We start from the raw sequence: 20,164 nt of genomic DNA, 5'->3' as shown, positions 1-20,164 counted from the left end.
TTCCCATGGCCCTGTCTGTGGGGGCTCCTCTCTGGAGGGAGGTGGGTGAAGGGTGGCCCTGTCTTCTGGGGTGCCAGCTGCCCCTGAGCTGCAGGGCAGGTCGGATGCGCATGCACCCCTGCGGCCATTAAGCTGGGTACCTGGTCAGCTGCCACCCCCCAGGGTGATTTACAAATTCTCTGATGGGTGACAGTTGACCTCAGGAGGGTCTGGTGGCAGGTGGGGTCTCCGTTGGCTGAGGAGCAGCCAGCTCTCGTCCCGCTGGGGCACCTGGCTGAGCCTCCGGGCAGCAAGATGGGCATCTCTAGGCTGCACTATCCCAGGGAGCTCCCTGGGTTTGTAGGTCCCCGGGACCCAGAAACTTGTCCCCCTCGGAGGCCTGTGGACCTCAGGGCAGCCTTGCTCCTGACCCCAAGCTTCTAGGGAACTGCTCTATGCTCAGTCCCCAGAGTGGCCCTGGGCTCCTCGAACCTTTTGTCCTCTCTGTCCACTTTTCCTCGCCACCCTGCTTCCCCCGCTTCCCCTTGCCCCCTCCTGTCTGCACCAGAGGGTCCTTCTCTTTAATTTTTGGGGCATCAGGGCTTTGCTTCGAGCTTGAGTAGCCTGGCAGAGTGGACAGTTGGTTCGCCAAGAGCCTGGTCAGGCCCTCAGGGGGCCCTGGGGATGTGGGGGGCCCATTCAGACCCCTCCCTGCCCTTAGCCAGCCTGCCCTTCCTCAGTCCTGGCCGGGCACAGTGCTGTCTCAGGGCTGTCGCCTCTTTCTGGAATGTTCTTCCTAGACCCTGCTCGCCTCCTGCCTCTCCAGGTATTTGTTGAAATGTTATTTTCTCCTACCTGGGCCACCCGGGTTAACACGGTGCAGTGGGTCCAGCCCCCTCATCTCCCAGGCCTGCTCCTCCCTTTCTCTCCCCAGCACCCAGGCCACTCCTAGGTATGGACATTTATCCTGTCTACGGTGTCTCCTCAGCAAAAACAGGGCCCCCACCAGGGCAGGGCCTCTGCTGTGTCCCCTGGGGTTTCTGGTGCCTGGAACTGAGTCAGGCTGTGTGTTTCAGTTGTCCTCGGGGCTGGAGCTGAGTGGAGATCACATTGTGGGAGAAATAGCGGGTCCTCCTCCCCACCAAGTCCCCAGCTGCTCCTGGGAGGGGAGAGCCAGAGAGGGCTTGGGGACTGGGCCTCTGTGCCTGTCCTGTGCAGGCCTGGTAGCCACTTGTGCACCCTGTGTATGCGACTCCACCTCCCACCCGGCCCCTCTGCACGTGCCGCTGACGTGGGGCTGTGGTTTTGAGGCCTCGGGGGTGCAGATTAGAGTCAGAGCGTCCTGTCCTCTGTGGCTGCCGCAGCAGGTGGAGGTGGGGACAGTCCCCCCTGCAAACACGCACAGGCGGAGGGCCCTGCACCCTGCCCTTCTTGCACACACCAGCACACATGTGTGCCCCCAGACAGATGGACAGGCAGGCGGCCCCAGGCTGGCTGCCTGTGGACCTCAGGCCCAGGAGCTGTGCACCTCTGGGCAGGAGGCCCTGCTGGGAGAGGGAGGCAGGGGAAGTGGCTGTGGCCGCCCTTCCTTGGCTCTGAACTTGCACCTTTGTGCTCTGTGCCCCGAGGCGCTAGGCTTTGTTTGTGACTTCTGGCCTTTGGAGGAAGTGTTCTTGTGACAAAACCACTTTCCTGTGGCCGGTTCCCCGGTTCCCTGTTCTGTCCTAGTGGGCCCAGCATGCTTGTCCCCGTGGCCGGTCGGGTACATGGGTACATATGGGGGTGTGGTTTATTTTGGGGGGTGCTTCCTTGCCCAGACCCCTGCCCAGCTCCCCAGGGCCACCCAGGAACAGCCTGGCTTCTGAGCCAGTGCTCACACCTGCCTGCTGAGGTCCCCACGGTCCCCCGCTGGCACCCCTGCCTGGAGGGGGACGCTTTGGGAGCCAGTGCTGCGTGACCTCAGGTAGTCACAGAGCCTCTCGGTGCCCCAGTTTCCTCTCTCGCCAAGCTGTCAGGGAGGGTGAACCCAGTTCACGAGTGCAGAGTGCTTAGCGCAGCACCGACGCGTGGGAAATGGTCAGTAAATATCCGCTGCCCCCCTTGTTGTTTGCTGCCTGGAGCCAGGAGGGCCCCATGGTGGTGGCCTCGCAGGGCCTCGTCATCAGCTCTGGTCTCCCGGACAAGCCAGCTGCTTCCAGGTCACCGGGAGCATCCAGAGTCCAAGGCCACCTTGGGGATCCAGAGGCACAGGTGCCTGGGGCCTGGGGCCGGGCCCCACCCCACCTCTGGTGGCCCACCCACCTGGGCCTGGGCTTCACTGTCCCCCAGGCCCCCACCTAGCCAGGACCCTCTTCTGCTGCCTGGAGGAGCCCCCACCTGCCCCACGGCCTGCAGCCTGGTTTCCCTCCAGTAGAAGAGGGCGAGGAAGTCCCCACAGGCAGGGCGACACTCCTGGGAGGTGGTGGCTGGGGTGCCAGGCAGGTTCCCGGGGACTGTCCCCACGGCTGTGCGGGCTCCCACACCTGGCCCACACCTGCCTGTGATGGGGGGCTCCCAGCAGGCCCCCAGAGCCCAGACGGACTTCAGGTCTCAGGAAAGACTGGCTGACAAGAGTGGACCCCAGAACCTCCCACCTCCTTGCCCTGGGCCCCCGGAGCTGAGAGGGAGCAGGAGGGCTAGACCTGAGGGTGGACCGTGCTCACCAGAAACAGCCTGAGGAAGGACAGAGGAAGAGGGGGGCTGGGCAACCCGGGGGACCTGAGAGCTGGGCTGTGGTGTGACGAAGGTTCCAGGGCCCATACCGCAGCGCCCCACCGATGACGTCGTCGGCGGGGGTGCCTGACCTCCCCCACCCGTGGGGCTGCCTGGGGCGGCCCCTGGCTGCTCTGCTGCAGGTCCATCCGGGCAACCAGCAGAGCAGGTCAGCAGGGCCCTCTCCTGCCTCCCCACCCCCTCACCCCTCTTCCCCTGGGGTGCACCCCAAGAGAATATCTGTTCAACACCCATGATACGAGGTGACTTCACGGCCACACCTTCATTGAATCCTCCACAACAACCTGGCGTTTTTATAGGGCAAAAAAACTGGCTCAGAGAGGCTAAGGAACCTGCCTGGGCTCACACAGCCCGTGGGTGACGGAGCTGGGTTTTCCACTCAGGCCCCTGTTGGGAAGCTCCTCTTGCCCACTGGTGAGGGAACTTGCCTCAAGGGCCCTCGCAGGGCCAGGCAGTGAGGCCTTCAGGTTATCAAGGAGGAAACTGGACACCCCGGCTGGGAAGCGAGGGCCCCAGGCCATGCCCCAGGTTCCTGGCAGAGCCCAGCTGGGCTCTAGAACTTTCTTTGGCATTGGGTGCCTAATGGGAGGGGCTCTGCTGGGAAGGCTCCCTCCTTCCCTGCCTCTGGGCCTCCACTCAGAGGCCACTTCCTCAGGAGAAGCCTGTCCAGAGCGTCCTCGGTGAAGCGGAGCCCCGTCACCCACGGCTGGCTTGGCTCTGTTTTCCTTGGTGGCTTTTACTGTCACTCACCGCTTTATGCATCGAGTTATTTCTTTACCGTCTCTTCCTTCCACACGGAGGGGAACTGCAGAGCTGGGGGAGGCCCTGCCTGTCTGGGGCCCGGCCTAAAACAGTGATCTGTTATTTTATTTTACTATTTTATTTTCATTTTCCTCGTGCAGGGGATGGAACTCAGGGCCTTACGGGTGTAAGGCCATCTCTCTACCTTAAGGGACGTCCCCAGCCCCCTCAGTGACCTGGACAGACTCAGTACGTTTTGTTCCATGAATGAAGAAAATAAATGAATAGGGGGAGGGAGGTGGTCAAAGAAGAAGCCTCAGGGGGGCGGGGTGGGGGGAGTTTTTTGGTGAGGACAAATTTATCAAGGGCAAGTCAAACAGATAATTCTAGGCGGAGAAGGGGAATGAGAAGTAATTTAGAAAAGGGAAGTGGCAGGGCCACCCTGCACAGCCCCTGGGCCTGACAAAATAAACCGTGCCCTCTCCAGTTGTGCAGTTCTCCTCTTGGACAACTATCCATGGCGCCCCTGGGGATGGGGAAGGATGCCACAGCGCTGGCCCCCCAGCAGGGTTGGGGGGAGCAGGTCTGCAGGTGCCTGTCGCAGGAGAACAGGCTGTATCTTCCACGAGGACGCCATGTGGCTGCGGTTAGCAGTGTGCCATCCGGTGTTGCCTCCACAGACAGTTGTCCGACCGCAGGGGAGCGGCTGCCGCGCTGTTAGCAATCTCTCTACCTGGAGCTGCGGCAGGACGCGGGGGACCTCACGGGCACACCCACCAGCACACACCAAAGGCTGCGGACACAGACAGCACCAAGCGGGAGGGGGCGCTTCCTGAGCGCGCCCCGGAGGTGGAGGACACAGTGTGCCCAGGTCCCGGGGAGGACCTGCCCCGGCTGCGGCTGCGGTGGCCCGGCCCCCTCCTCCCAGGCCCGCCGCTGGGCACAACAACCATGGCCCTGTGGTCCCCGTGGCCTGGTGAGTCACCTCGCCTGCAGCAGCCTCTGGGCGATGTTATCTGCAGCCTCTTGCTTCATCCCTGGGTGACGTCACCGCCTCCTCCTCTCCTTCTCGGCACGGCAGCCTGCAGCCTGGCACGTCCTGGAAGGGGGCACCGGGCAGGGACCTTGCCAGAAGCTTCCAGGGCAGCCCCCAGGGCCTCAGTTTACCTCCCGGAGTGGAGTCCAGAGTGGCCTCCCTCCAACGTGTGGCTGGGGCCTCCACCTGGCCAGGCCACTCGCCCTCCAGGGCCTGTCCCCACGTCCAGCCCCCTCTCCCGAGCCTCTGGGGGTGGGTCTTTGGGGTCCCAGTTTCTCTCAGGCCCAGACTGCCACTCTGCTGCCCACCCCCCACCTCCCCGTCCATCTGTCCATCCACTCTCCTGTTCTCTGCCTCCTGGGAGCAGGGGAGCCTCCCTCCCCTCCCCACCCTTCTCTCTGTGGTTAGTGACACATGGAAGGTGACAGAGGGGACCACACGGTCTGTATGTGCTGTTCCATTTCAGAGGCTGCCCTGGCCTCCTCTTCTCTCTCACCTCCTGCTCCCCATCATTTGAGCTGAATGGCAAAAGGGAGGCAGAGAGGCCTCCAGGGGAGGCTGGACCTCAGTGGGTGCTGGGAGGCTGCAGGAGCTTGGCGGGAGAGGGAGGCCGAGGGGAAGTGGGTGGGGCTGGGGGGAGGAGAGCCACCCCACAGAGCTGCCTGAAGGCACCCTCTGTGACCCCTGGAGGCAGCTCTCAGAATGTCCATGCCTGCAGGGGAAGGGGAGGTTTCTAAAGAGCAGACACTTTTACTCAGGGGATTTGACCAAAAGGAATTGTTCCTCGGAAGGAAAAGAAAAAGGGAGACCCAAAAGCAAAGGCACCGGCCCCTGAGGTCACTGGCCCTTGCCCCCCCCCCGGGGCCAGGCTCCCCCAGGGAGCTCTGCTGCCAGCAGCCCCTCCGCAGGCTGCAGAATGCTGGGCCCAGGGACAGGCCTGCGGGAGCCAGCCCGGCTTCAGCCCCACAGCCTCCCCGCCTCCCAGACATGGGTTTCCTCTCCTGTGCGTTGGGAACTACTGAGGAACCACTGGGATCCTGAATGTGAAAGGGCTTGGGAAGGTCCTCTAGCCAGCCAGGGTCCCCTGGGCAAGGAAAGATGGAGTTAGGGAGAGTTTTAGAGAAGAGGCCCAGCCTTGACGACTTCAGGTCCGTTAAGTACACCTGCTCTCAGATCTGTTGGGCTCCCTTCACATCCTGAGTTGACTTCTAGTTAGTGGCCAAGTGCCCCTGGCTGATGCTCCTAGTGCCACTGCTGCATTTGGCCTGTGATCTTCTCAGACCCCTGGATCCTTTTCCAAGTTCCAGAACATAAATTAGGCAGGTCTAATGGGTGTTCTTGCTGTTGTCCCCTCTCTGCTTGGCTGCAGACTAAGCAACAATTCTAGTCAACCCCTGTTGCTTTCCTGAGCTGGTTAGGATACATGGCCTGACTTCTGCTATAGTGCTCATTTAACCCTAAGCCTCAAGCTCACCACGACCTGCACAGCCCCCACACCCCTCAGACTCGCTTATCCCAGACTGAACCTATCTCCCTCTCACCAGCCCACTCCTCCATTTGGATTCTAGATCAGAGTTCATGGGCATAATCCCCAATGCCCAAGCCAGAGAGACCTTGACCACTGTCTTCTACCCACAATATCTGATCAATCCTCTCTTTGGTTGATTCTGACACTTTTTTTTTTTGGTACCAGGGATTGAACTCAGGGGCACTTGGCCACTGAGCCACATCCCCAGCCCTATTTTGTATTTTATTTAGAGACAGGATCTCACTGAGCTGCTTAGCACCTCGCTGGCTTTGCATTTGAGGCTGGCTCTGAATTTGCGATCCTCCTGTCTCAGCCTCCTGAGGCCCTGGGATCACAGGTGTACACAGGCTTCATCTCCTCTCCCCCACCCCCTCCCTGTCTTAAGCCTGGTGAGTGGAAGCCTGCGGGCCTTGGGTCAGCCTCACACAGTCACGGGGTGCGGGCTGCGCAGGGCAGAGGGGCTCTGGCTGCTGCCATGGTGAGATCTCTTTGGGTGGCTCTCTGCCTGTCTCACCAGCGTCATGCTCAGAGCTGGACACAGGCAGACCATGGACATGCTGGAAGCAGCTGGGCCCCAATCACTCCCTGGGGAGGCTGGGAAAGCCCTCCCCTCCCTGAAGGGTCCCCTTCACCAGCAGGCCTCCCTGAATGGAGAGAGAGGGCCGGCCTCCTGCCTGGGCCTCCACCCTGTCCACTCTACCCTCAGCAGACACCTCCCTGTGGAGCCTCCGGAGTGAGGCAGGGCTTCCTCCTCTCTCCACCCAGACCCCAGGCAGCCCTGAGGGAGGAGGGAGAGTTCCAGGCAGACAGGACGCTCCAGCTTTTCTGGTTTGTTTCCTATGGGGGATTCAGATAAGGTCCTCAAGGTCACTTTCTCCCTCTGCGACTTCCTTTCCTCATTCCAAATGGGAATGATGACAGACCCACTCTCAGGACGGGCAGAGGAGCCTGCAGTGCAGGGCACCTGGCCTGGCAGGCAGCATCCCAGGCACCCCCGGCTGGCACCAACGATGGGAGACAGGGCAACTAGAGCGGCCTCTCTCCTGGGCTCTCCAGCTCAGCCCTGGGCCCAGCTCACACCCCGCTTCCTTCCCCTTTCTGGCCGTCTGTGTCCACCACCGCTCTCCACCCAGACGAGGGTGTGGGCAGAGCCGCCTCTTCCCCTTTGCCAGCACTTCCTCCAGGACCTGGTGCTGTCCACCCTGGCTACAGTCTGGGTCCCCCTCAGCCCAGGGGACAGTGCTAGCTGTGGCTCTCCTGCTCCTGGGGTGGTTTGCTCACAAGGCCTTGAAGGTCGTCCCCACCTCCAGAGAGTGAGAGGTTGACCCAGCGCTCTAGTAAACCTGGGTCTTCTGGCTTCAAATCCAGGACTTCACCCACTCTCACGTTGCTGCTCCTTCCACTCTTGGGTGTATCTGTATGACCTCAGTCTCCTCATCTGCAAAATGGGCACGACCATGATTTCTCCTTTTTCCTTGGCCAGAGCCAGGGGAAAAGAATGGGGTGGGGCTGGGAACGTGCAAAGAGGTGGAGACCCACCTGTGCACAAGGCAGGCAAGACTGGCTGGAGTGGAGGATGAAACCCCAGGAACTCAGGGGGGGCCCCACCACGTGGCCAGCCTCTCCGCTTCCAGCTGGGGCGCCCTGTGCCTGAATCCACAGCGCCCCCTGCTGGCAGGCCAGCTCAGAAGCTCCCTGTGGGCAGCACAAGCCTCAGAGCGCCGTTCCCCACTATGAGCCCAGGAAGGAGATGCCTCAACTTCCCAGAGCTCAGCCGAGTGGAGACAGCACCCAGGCGTCAGGAAGCACAGGTTTGGGGTGGGGGCCCAGAGTTTGGTCTCATAAGGGGATCCCTCTCCCGAGGAGCTCAGCACTTTTGTGGACCCCTTGAAATCTCTCCTGTAGAGCAAGGTCTGCAGCCTGGCAGGAAGGCGGGGGCTGTGCTGTGAGCCTAGGACCCCACGCCCCCAGCAGGGGCCTCCCTCTACCCCACCCAAGTCCACGTGGACTGTGGGACCCTCAGGCAAGGGCCGGCCCTGGGAAACCAGGGGCAGGGCTGGCAGGTGCTCCCTGGCCTCCGTCACACCTCCAGCACCCAGTGCCCATCCTCCCAGCCCTCCGCCTGCCGCCCCGGCAGACCCTCCTCCCTGGGGGCAGCAGCTCTGAGACTGCGGTGGCATTGCCTTGGCCTGATTCCAGGATGGGCCCTGGGGGATTTAGAGAGGAGCAGGCCCCTACCCGGCCCCCGGGATTAGAGACAGGCCACCACTGCCCTCACCGTCAACTCTCCACAGCTCCTTCGCCCTCGTGTCTCCCCTGCTCCCGGGGCCAGGTCCTGCTCTGGGAGGGAGGCAAACCACAGCAGATCAAAATCCAGCCGGCTGCGGCCCCTCCCGCCCCTCCCTGCCGGCCTCCCACTCGTCCCCCACCCTTGGCTCTGCTGACTGTCCTTGACCCTGTTCCCTCAAAGGGCTTCTTCCCCAGACTCTGTATGGCCCTCAAATTCTTCCTCTAGGAGGCCCACATGGGCCCCAGCCTCTGGTTTTCCCTGGGCCAGGCTTTGCAAGATTTCCTGGTACACACTGATTTGTCCTGGGTACTTTTTAAAAAAATATATTTTTAAGCTATTGGTAGCACTTCATTTTTATTTATTAATATGTGGTGCTGAGAATTGAACCCAGTGCTCCACGCGTGCTAGGTGATCGCTCTGCCACTGAGCCACAACACCAGCCCGTGTCCTGGGTACTTTTATTATTATTATTATTAGTCCTATCTGTCCCCATAGAAGCTCCAAGCCTCTGGAGGGAAGCCTATGTCACCTTCTTTCCTGCCTGTCTAGTAAGACCCAGGGCGCAGGCCACCGATTTTGTCTTTTAAAATCAGCTGTTCTCGGCTGAGCATGGTTTTGTGCCCACACTGACAAAGTCTGGAGATCATTTTGGTCGTCACAAACTTACCTAGTGTAAGGGACATTGTAACCACCCTGCGATGCACAGAACAGCACCCTACAACAGAGGGTCATTCAGCCTGAGGTGTCGATAGTGCTCAGACTGAGAAACCTTGATTTAAATGAACCTGTGATCAGGTGTGGATTCACAGAGTGGCCAAGAAGGGACGTGAGTCATGCAGAATTGTTTATCCCAAGAAGGAGACAGGACAGCTGTCTCTGAGCGGACACCAGCTTCCCCTTCATGTGGCTTTTACTGCCCCAGGAGCCTCCCACACCTTCCCTGGGCCCACCAGGGCCCGGGGAAGGGGAGGTAGAGGAGGATCCAGGGCTGTCTGGAGCTCCGGGAAGCGGGCTCAGTGTGGAAAATCGCTGGGGAGCACAGGGTGTCTGTGAAATGGGGATGGAGCGGCCCCTTTTCTGTTCTAGTCAAAGGTCCTAAACGGTCTCTCTGTTTTGCCCAAGTCATTTCCCTCTACCAGGGCAGGATCTCCCAGCGGGGCCGAGGATGGAGCAGCAACTCCCAGCCCCTTGGCCAGATGTGGGGCTTCTCGTGGCTGTAAATGCCCTCCCGGGAAAGAGCTGCAGGACCAAGAACGCTTCGATGAACTCCATCAAAACTGTCTCCGCGTCCCCTGGGACTCCAGGGGTGGGTGGGTGGGGCTTGGAGGGCCCAAGCTGCTGGCCAGGCTGCAGGGCAGAGGTGGTGGCCCTAGAGGGTGTCCCCTTTGTCTGGAGGCCTCCCTGGAGGCTTTCAAGGGGCCTTTTGCAGCCTCCCTGGCTGGGCTCTGGTGACCCAGGGCCCTTGGGTGGCTGAGAGAGGTGGCTTGCTCCTCTAGTCACCAACTCTTTCACAGTGAGGGGCCTGGCTTCCCAGGTGGGTGTGAAGGACAGCAGGGGTTGCGAGCAGAGCCCCCGCAGGCCCTCAGCCTTCTCAGGGTGGTCTCTGCCCAGGGTCCAAACCCAACTGAGAAAAGGAGAGTCAACAGGAGGTAGAGCTAGCCTGACAACTCTCTGCTGCTCAGCGCCTCTTTGCACTTTCCCAGAGGTGCTGGCGCCCGGCCTCTCAGGCAGGCGAGCTGCGTGTGCACAGACTGCACGGGGTTGGGCTGCTTTGTGGGTGGAGGGGTCTATCCTGGAAGTTGGGACTGGGCCAGAGGCTGCAGGCTGCACTGAGACATCCCTAGTTCCACTGCCACTGTCTGCTGCTCAGTTTAACCGTTCCTACCTGCTGGGCAGATGGGAGGGTGGGAGGGGATGTAGGCGAAGCATTTAGCATGGTTCTTGGGGAGCAGCTAGTTTCAAGAACTGTTCGCAAGTTTGGTTTTGTTGCTCACAGTTCAGGTTAACACTTGGTTTCCAGAATGTAACTTTTAGGCAATCTCTCATTTTAGCCGGATGTGAAGAACATGGGTCTTTGCTTCAGGAGCACTTCAGTGTTTGAGTTTTTCTTTTCCTTCTTTCTTCTCTCTCTTGTTTTCAGCCCGCAGAAGCACAGTTGGGAGAAATTTGAGCCCCAGGAACACTTTGGACACTTGGGGTTCAGGATGGAAAGTACAGCTGTGGGGTGGCTGGGTACAGAGCTGAGACTGGCCATGTCCCTGACACCTTCAGGGAATGTGTGAGCAAGTGTGGCACACGTGAGGACTCACGAGCTTAGTGTGGGCTGTTTGGGTGTGTGGGAATGTGTGTGGCGTGTGTGGAATATGGGTGGGGGCTGTGCGTGCCTCGGCGAGAGTGCTGGGTGCGTGTATGTGGGCACAGCTTACCCTGTGTGTGAGGGTTCCTTGTGTGAGGGTTCCAGGTGTACCCCCTGGGCTTACCTATTTCCCTCTTCCCTCTGAGTGTGTCTGTGATTGGTCTGTGTGTGCGTGGCGGGGGTTACCTGGCCATGGGCCCTACCTGTCCTTACAGGCTGATTTGTGGGGTTTCAGCTGAGTGCGAGGCCCCGGGCTGGCCTGAAGAGAGGCAGCCCAGGCCTGCTGCTCAGGAGGGCTGGGCTCGGAGGCTCTGCTGGGTCTGGAAACAGCCTTTTCATGAGGGAGGAAATTACCTGAAGTAAACAGAACTCATTATGTCTGAGCAAGGAGCCAGTCTGGAGTTCTACCTTGGACTCATTTGACAGATGGGGTTTGGGGCCCAGGGCGGGGAGTGGTTTGAGATATGGGCCACCAGGGCCGTGGACTGCTGTCAGGAACCTCCACCGCCTCACTTCCACCCTGAACTGTCCCCTCTCCCGGGCCAGACCCCTGGCAGAGGCAGGGCTCGTGGAGAATCTGGGCTTGGGTCACCCTTCAGCTGCACCTGGGCTGGGGCTTCTGGAACAGCCCCCAGAAGGCAGGGTTCCTGACAAACCACAAATGGGTTTTCAGTGTAAGTATGTCACAAATATTGCATGGGACGTTATTATACTAGAAAGTTGTTTGTCTGGGTATTCTACATTTCTGTTTGCTAAGGCTGGTATCTCAGTGCCAAATGGGCTAAGGGACTGGTGGAGTAGTAGGGTGCTCCTGCAATGTCCCAGCCAGCCTAGGTTGCCCCAAGTCAACTCATACATGTGGAGCATTCCTGGGGCCCAGGTAGTGCCGGGAGCATGGTGGGGCTCCCTGTGAGACCACAGCCTCTGCCTGGGAGATCCACATGGTCTAACTCAGTGGGCCCAAGCAGTGGGTCGGGGTAACTCTGTGAGGCTCTGGAAACCAGCCTGGCCACTGAGAGCCTTCCTACTGCCGTGGCTGCTGCTCTGCAAATGTCAAGGGATGCTGTTGTGATGAGTCCAGTGCACAGTTGTTCCAAGGCAAGCATTACATAATGGCTTTTGGTGATTAAAGCTTTTTCTCAATCAAGAAAGCACCAAAAGTATAAAGAAAAGTGTAGCAAAGAAGAAGCCACTTTTTTGGGGGTGGGGCATGGCTTCTCATACTGAAGAGTGTGAAAACCCCAGGACTTGACCTTCCATATATCCTGCACCCCGTGGGCTTTTGGTGAAGCCTATGAACGCCTTCTCAGAATGATGTTTTCAAGCACATGAAAACAATCAGAATTGCCAAAGACACCAAGGACACTAAAATACAGATATCCAAACGGTATGGACCAGTTCTTCCGTGATATTGTAATGGAGGTGCTTCTTCATCAACATTTCAGTGGTGATCATTTTACAATGGCAATAAATGGATATAAATTATACACACACACATGCATGTGCATACATACATATTTTTTGGGGGGTACTGGGGATTGAACTCAGGGGCACTCGATCACTGAGCCCCATCCCCAGCCCTATTTTGTATTTTATTTAGAGACAGGGTCTCAATGAGCTGCTTAGTGCCTCACTTTTGCTGAGGCTGGCTTTGAACTCGTGATCCTCCTGTCTCAGCCCCCTCTCCCCCACCCCCTGCCCCGTGCTGCTGGGATTATAGGCATGCAGCACTTCATGGGTGGTATAAATGATATTTTAAGAGATCTTCAAGAACTCCAAAGTGACCTAAAAAATGTGATTTCTCCAGATGACAAACTTTGGGTTCTGTTAACTCTTCTGTAGAGTTTTCTTTACATTCACCTTGAAAGGAAGTGCTAAATTTCAGTCAAAGATTCTTAAATATAAATTTTTTTTTTTTGCATTGAAATTCATGAACTGAGTTATCTTCGCACACCTCTGGGGGAGAGGGGACATCTGTGAGTCCCAGGTTAGAGCAGTTGTTTGGGAGGGAAACCCAGGAGAGCAGTAGAAAGGGTGTGGCCAGAGGTATCCCCACTCAGGAAGAGGGGAACATCAGACACGAATATGACGAGCAGCCTGAGGTGTGGGTCAGGTTGTGGGGTGGACACTCTATGGCTGTCCTGAGGACCCCAAAGAAGTCCCCTAGTATGCTCCTCCCATGTCGGCTGACTGCGTGCAGTGGCCTTTGGGCTAAGCATTGCCCTCCAGGGTCCTGGCCACGCAGTGTGGAGTGTGTGGTCAGACCCTGTCCTCCCTTAGCAGCCAGCCTGGCAGCACGGAGCCTGGGACCTCAGGTGTCAAGGAGAGAAGGCTCAGAATTGCCTGCAGTGCTGGTGACGGAGTGAGGCCAAAGGTCCTCACCTGAAAGGTGCTTTGGAGTGGAGAGGGGGAGGACTGTATCCACGCCAGAGCTGGGTTTTGTCCTGAGCGTGGTGGTAGGAGTACCCTGGATGAGAAGCAGGGGGGAGGAAACCATGAGGAAGTTTCTGGAAATCTGTGCCTTCTGTTTCCTTCCTGAACTTCCTCTCCCATCTCCCCTTCTCCTACCAGAAGCCAGGATTCCATTTCCTCTTTTTTTCAAAATACAACTCCAAAGATTTAATCTCAGAGGATTGTTCTGGGATGAGAACCTGTGAAGGAAAATTGTCTCTGGAGTTGTAAGCGAAACACATAGAAACCCTAAGTTTGGGGGGAAAATTAGCACTCTGTTCTGATGATAATGTCTTACATTGGCCATAACCCTTGGTCACAATCTATTTTCTGGTACGATTCCTATGGTAGTTAATTCTATGTGTCAACTTGATTGGGTTACTGGGTGCCCAGTTATTTGAACAAGCATTTTGGATGTTTCTGTGAGGGCATTTTGGATGTAATGAACATTTAAATCTGTGGACTTAGTATAGCAGATTGCCCTGCATAATGTGCAGGACCCTCACGCAGTCAGTTAAAGGACTAAATAGAACAAAAGAACAAAAGGTGGACCCTCAGTAAGAGAGCATTCTCCTGCCTGATAGAGACCCTTCGAACTGGGCATCAGTTCTTCCTGGTTTTGCAGCAGCCTGCTGGCCTTTGGACTAAAGCTAGGACATCAACTCTGCAGATCTGGAACTTGCCAGTCCTCAAAATTGTTTGAGTCAATGCTTTATGACAAATCCCTATGTATCTATCTAGGCTGACTGGAACCTGTGGCTCACTGCCTTTATCCAGAATCAATAAAGAAAATCATATCATATATTAATAGTCCAGGATTAGATCAAAATTCAAAATTTGAAATATAATTTTTACTGATGCATGTTGCTTTTGTACCATTGTAATGTTGAAAATTTCTAGGTCAAACCCTCACAAGTCAGGGATGGTGTGTAACCTATTCCCCACCAGGACTGGTAAGTGAGGAGCTATGCAGAGTCAGGATTTCAATTCTAGCCTTCACTGGCTCATTCCCTCTGCCCATGTCTATGTTCTACGATGTATCAAACAGTGTCAGACACCGGGTTCCAATGTGAGCAAAATGGGCACAGCTCAGTCTTCCAGGAGCTTAAGGTTCTGTAAGAAGAGGCGCACTCATCACCCACGCAAACAAACAGCAAGACCGAGGTGTGCTATAGGGGACCTCAAGGAGGCGGGGGGAAGTCCCTGAAATGACAGACCTGAGGTCAGCAGGCTGAGGAGTGAAGAGGGGAAGACAGCTTGCCCTGTGCAGAAGGAAGAGCTTGTGCAAAGGATGCTCCCCCCAGGGAGGGAGTGGCAGGGCTCAGGCCTTGGAAGAAAGCTACCATGACTGCTGCAGAGAGAGGAGGGCGGGAGGGCAGGGTTCAGGAAGATGCTGGATCTCCAGGTTGGGCAGACTGTGGGTGTCAATCCAGACCTTGTCATGGAGCAGTGGAAAGTCACTGGGTCATCTGAACCTTGGAGTTGGCCTGATCAGATTTGCATTTCCAAAACAGACATAGTCACAGGGGCACTGGGCCCTGCTGTGAAGTGCTCAGGAGCTCAATTTCCCAGGTTCTGCTTTCTTTTTTCCGTGTGTGTGTATGTGTGTGTGTGTGTGTGTGTGAGAGAGAGAGAGAGAGAGAGAGAGAGAGAGAGAGAGGTGTATTGGGGATGGTACCTAGGGGAACTCTACTGCTGAACTATATTCTCAGTCCTTTTTAATTTTTATTTTGAGACCAGGTTTCACAAAGTTTCTGAGTCTGGCCTCCAATTTGTCATACCCCTGCTTCAACCTCCCGAGTCACTGGGGTTATAGGTGTGCACCACTGCACCTGGCCTCCAGGTCTGCTTTGTCTCTGATGTGTCTGTCTATGGCTTCCCAGGGAAGGGCCAGGATGCACATACAGGAGTGTCTGGCTCATATCCCTGACCCTAGCCAGCCTGGCCTTGGGCTCAGAGAGGGAATGCTGGGTTGTGCATGGCTCACTCATTGACTTGCAGGAAGGACCCCTAATGGCTTTGGGGAACATCTTGAGCTTGGTTTTGGGGTGTCCTTCATCCACTGTTCTGCAGTCTGTGTTTAAGCTGGGCCTTTCCCTGTAGCAGCCGATGCCCCCTGACTTTTATAGCAACTTGGGTGCGACGGATCTTACCACTCAGCTGGCTCACTATGGGGAACCTCCTGGGCAGACCTCTCTCAGCCCCGCAGCATCCAGTTCAACCCAGCGGCAGCTTCCGGCTCTCTCCTCATTACACTTTCTTGAGAGTTGTGAGTTTCCTGCTGTCTCATGCCACAAATCAACTGCCTTTTCGCTTTTCCCACAGGTTTATCTCTCTTTCTGTGTGTGTGTTGGGGGTGCCTCATGGGGCAGCGGTTAAAAGCGTGTGAACTTTGGAATGGGGCAGATTTGAGCAGGCCTTGTAGCTTCTGCCCTCCTTGGCTGCGTGACACCTGGCCAGGTCCTCGGAGTTTACTCCTCTGTAAAATGAGCACCTCATAACCTCCCCTGAATAGCTTGATTGTGAGAGAGTCCTGGACCCGGCCATAAATGAGGGCGGTTGTCACCCTTCCTGACACCCAAAGTCACGCAGGGTCTCAAAGCTGGGTGCAGGCCCACAGCCTCCGCCCCCCCATTCCCAGAGGTGCCCCTACTTCTGCTGGCCTCCCAGCTCAGTCTGCTTCAGGGCAGAGCAAAACCCAAGAACCCGGCCTGTTGCGGGCCTTGGGAGAAGTCTGAATCCATGAATGGTTCCTCTGCAGGTGCCAGGGACCCAGGGCTCCACCCTCGCCCGGTGCCAGGGTGCTGCCTGCCAGACCCTTGTCAGCGGTTACAACCTCCAACTGCCTTCTGCGGCCCGAGTTTTATCAAAGACTCAGTTGAGAGAAATAAAGTTCATGGGGGTTATTTAAAGGCCATGCATTCCATCCATTCTTCCAGATGAGATTTATCCCTGCACAGAGTCGGACTCTCACGAAACGGAGTCATTCTTGGACCATGTTATTTAGTCACCACAGAATCTTTCTTAGGACGCTCCCTTAGGATGGATTTTTATGGAAATCCGCCAGAGGAGTCCCCCGGTTGCATTTATTTTGGGAAGGCTGCTGTCCTGTGGTTCCCCCCTCCTCTAGGGTCTCCTATAAGATCTAGGAGTGGGAGGCACGTTAGGCTCCTGATTCCTGGAGCACTCTGCAGAGGAGCTAGTGGGCTTCTGACACCTTCTGGAGGAGGTGACTCAAGAGACTTGTCCCAATTCCCACTTGACCTGGGTTGCCAGGAGGCTCAGAGCCAAATCTGGAGCTCTATTTGAAGACTCTTAGAGGATCTCCTGGCCTGTCACTTAAGAGAGACGACTTCTTTCCGATGCTGGCTCTTTCTAGGTGGTGGTAGGATTATAATAATGACTTTTGTCTGTATCTTGTCAAATGCTTCAAGGCCCTGGTGGGGCCAGAGTGGGTGTAAGTAAATAAACTAATGTCCATCCTGGAAAACAGGGGATGGCGCTTTGATCACGCTGGGAGGAGGGGCAAGGAGGGGGAGAGATGGCACAAGGCCTGGTGGCTCTGGACAAGCGTCCCTCTCTTGGCCACTGTGAAGGGTCTGGCTTCACTGACCCAGGGATGTGAAAAGAGAATTTTCCATGAATTTGAAAAGAGAACCATAACCATTGCTCAATTTAACTTCTCCTGTGGTACCCAGGCTTTGGGGGTATTTTTGTAACATTGTGAAACACTGAAACTTGCAGTGTCCCTTCCTCTTCCTCTTGGCTCCCTCCTCTGTCACTCCCGCCCATCTTTTTTTTTTTTTTTCTGGGTTGCATGCTAGGCTGCCCACCGTGACTCCTCTGTCCTGAGGCCCTTGGCCTGCTGCTGGAGCAAGTAGAAGAGGGCTGGGAGTTCAGGCCTCTCAAGGCACACAGCCCAAAAGCCGTGAAGGTGAGCTGAACATTCTACTGTGCACCATTTCAAAACCGTTGTTACTGCTGTTTTTTTTTTTTTTTTTTTTTTTTGTACCAGGGATTGAATTTAGGGGCACTCAACCACATCTCTAGCCCCTTTTTATATTTTATTTAGAGACAGGATCTTGCTGAGTTGCTTAGGGCCTCACTAAATTGCTGAGGCTGGCTTTGAACTCAGTAACTGTGTGTCTTCCTTTTTGCAAATATTCTCGCAGCTCTCTTAGCTGCCCATTCACATCCTTTGCTCTTTCTTTTTTCTACCAGGGATTGAACCCAGGGGCGCTTAACCACTTTTTATGTTTTATTTAGAGACAGGGTCTCACTGAGTTGTTTATGGCCTCACTAAGTTGCTGAGGCTGGCTTTGAACTCACAATCCTCCTGCCTCAGCCTCCCGAGCCACTGGGATTACAGGCATGTGCTTTCACGCCTGGCTCCTTGAGCATTTTCTAAAGCAGTTGTATCTTCTTTTGATTTGCAAAGGGCAGCCCTCCTGTAGTCTAGACATGAGCACCACGTTGGTTTGGACTTGTGTTGACTTCTCCATTTCCTTCATCGGTCTGCTCTTACCTTACAGGTGAGGGAAGGTGCAGAGCCGGAGCTGCCGACACTCACCTCACTGCTCAATGTGCTATCCAGGGTGGGGATCGTGACCCCTGGCCCAGGGACACACCTCAAGTGTGGCCTCTTTTCCTTCAAGTGTGACTTCACAGGAGGGGACATAAGACCAGACCCTGAAGCTCAGGGAGGGGAGGGAGGTGGCTCACTCAGGGTCACAAAGACTGTCAACAGCATCACCTGGGTCCCCTTGAGGTGATGCTCCGTGTCTTGGAATTAGATTTAACATTTCCTTTGGGTTAGGAATGACCAAGGGATCTTGCTTCAATGTCTGAAAGGAGACGGAAGATCTGATGAGCAGAGGGGGTGGGGGTCTGCGGGGACCTGGCAGGGTGCTCAGCACTAACTCTGTGGAGAGGACACACGGGGCTCAAAGGCTCAAAGCTGGCAAACTTCTGAATTTGGACTTTCTGGCCTGGGCCTCTGTGGGCAGCAATGTCCCCTGTGCCCTGGCCCTGGCAGCAGAGTGCTTCTCTCCGGGCTCAGGGGATGATTGATGGAGGGGAGCCAGGGGGGCAGAGGCGAGGGGGCTTTGTTGCTTGAATGCCATTCACATGACTCTCTGACCTCAAGGCCCTTCCCCTTTCTCTTGTCCTTTTCCCCTTCACTGCATCCCGCCCTGCTTTGCTTTTCCTTCCCTATTTTCCTTTTCTCGGTCTGCACAAAGCCCTCGCAGTGCTGGAGCTGACGGGGGGCCTCCTACCTCTGGCTTAGGTCAGTTGCCAGTTCCCAGATGCAGCCCTGGGCTGCCTGTCCTGGAGGACCACGGGAAGCCTTGGGGTCCAGGTAGGAAGCAGGCAGCTCAGTGAGCCAGCACCCAGAGGCTGGCCCTGAGGTACCCACTCCACAGGGCCTCCGAGCCTCTTAACTAGATAGCAAATACAGTCATGTCCCCTGCATCCCTGACAGACATGCCAAGCTCATCCCAGGTCTCTTCCCACCAGCCTCGCAGAGAATGAGGGTGGAAATATGTCATCCCTGACTTCGAGTATCTTCTTCCGCCTCCTGGAGTCTATCCGCCATGGCTCTCACCCCTCACCACAGTCAGAATCACCAGGTAACTTTCCAGGCAACCTGATTCTCCAGGCCCAGATTCTGATTTCATTGGTTTGGAGTGGGTCCAACTACTGGGATGCTTGAAAATCGTCCCAGGTAATCACACTCTGTGGCCAGGTTTGAGAGTGACTGTTTTAAAGAGCACTGACAGTTCAAGAGACCCAGGCTCAAGTCTGGGTGGCCCTGGGCAAGTCTCTTCTCTCTCCAGACATTTTCTTTCCTAAAGAAAAATCACCAAGTTGTGGAATTTTAGACTTGGACAGGGCCAAGGAAGCCAACCCTCATCATGTGAATGGCATTTAGGCAACAAAGCCCCTCTACTCTGCCCCTCCCCCCCAGGCCCTCCAAGATAGCCCCTCATTCCACAAAAGAGAATGAATGGCTGTGTCTGGAGGGCGTGAATGGCTGCCAGGGCCCCTGGGTGCTGGAGCAGGGTCCGACAGAAGCCAGGCCAGCCTTTGGGCTGCCTCCTTCTGTGACTGCACTCTCCTGGCCCCTCAGCGGGGTCTCTTTAGATCTGATTGATCTGTGGGGAGGCCGGGCCTCTGCTCTGTTTACTGGAGGAGGACACTGGCTGGTCTTCCAGAGCCTGGGTGAGGAAGTGACATCTAGAGGGTGTGGGTCTCAGCCAAGGTCTGCAAGAAAACTTTTGCAGAGTTGCTGACCTTCTGCAGCTGTCCTATAGGCCCTGTGGACCCAAAGGGGAAGTTTGGCTGTATTTAGAAAGTTGTCCACAAAGAGGAATGGCGGGGGTGGGAGTGAGGCTGAGGAGGGCGGCTGGGTGAGGGAGCTGGGAGAGGAAGGCAGGAGACCCAGGACGGATGCCAACAGGGGCCTGAGGACAAGCGTTTGATTTGGGCTCACATGTTGTCACTTTGGAAGCTTTGGGGTCGGGGTGATGGGGAGTGAGGGAGATGGAGGGGGAGAGAGAAAGAGAAGAAAGCGGGAAGGGGGAGGAGATAGAGTTTCCAGCCAGGGAGCCTGGCTTTTTCTTAGGCTGGGAGCAATGCTCAATGTGCTGGGAGCATGCCCAGCTGCCCAGAGGCCCAGGCAGTGGTTTCCTCTAAAGGGGACAGAGAGATGGGTGAGGTGCTGGGAGGGAGGAACTTCAGATGGTCCAGCTCCACAGGAGCGGGGTTAAAAGAGAAACTCTCATCTCTCCCGAGATGCTGTCTTAGTCCATTCAAGTCACCATAGCAAAATACCCAGATTGGGCGGCTTATAAGCCACAGATGCTCATTGCTCACAGTTCTGGAGGCTGAAGTCCAAGATCAGGGTGCCAGCAGAGGCAGAGTGTGGTGAGGGCCCACTTCCTCACAGATAGTGCCTTCTCCCTCTAACCTCACATGGTGGAAGGGGTAAGGGTCTGTCTCAGGCCTCAC

Source organism: Urocitellus parryii, chromosome 12 (genome assembly GCF_045843805.1).
Source record: "Urocitellus parryii isolate mUroPar1 chromosome 12, mUroPar1.hap1, whole genome shotgun sequence".
In the NCBI taxonomy this organism is placed as follows: domain Eukaryota; kingdom Metazoa; phylum Chordata; class Mammalia; order Rodentia; family Sciuridae; genus Urocitellus; species Urocitellus parryii.
The sequence above is the reverse complement of the archived record's forward strand: the minus strand, read 5'-3'. Positions refer to the sequence as shown.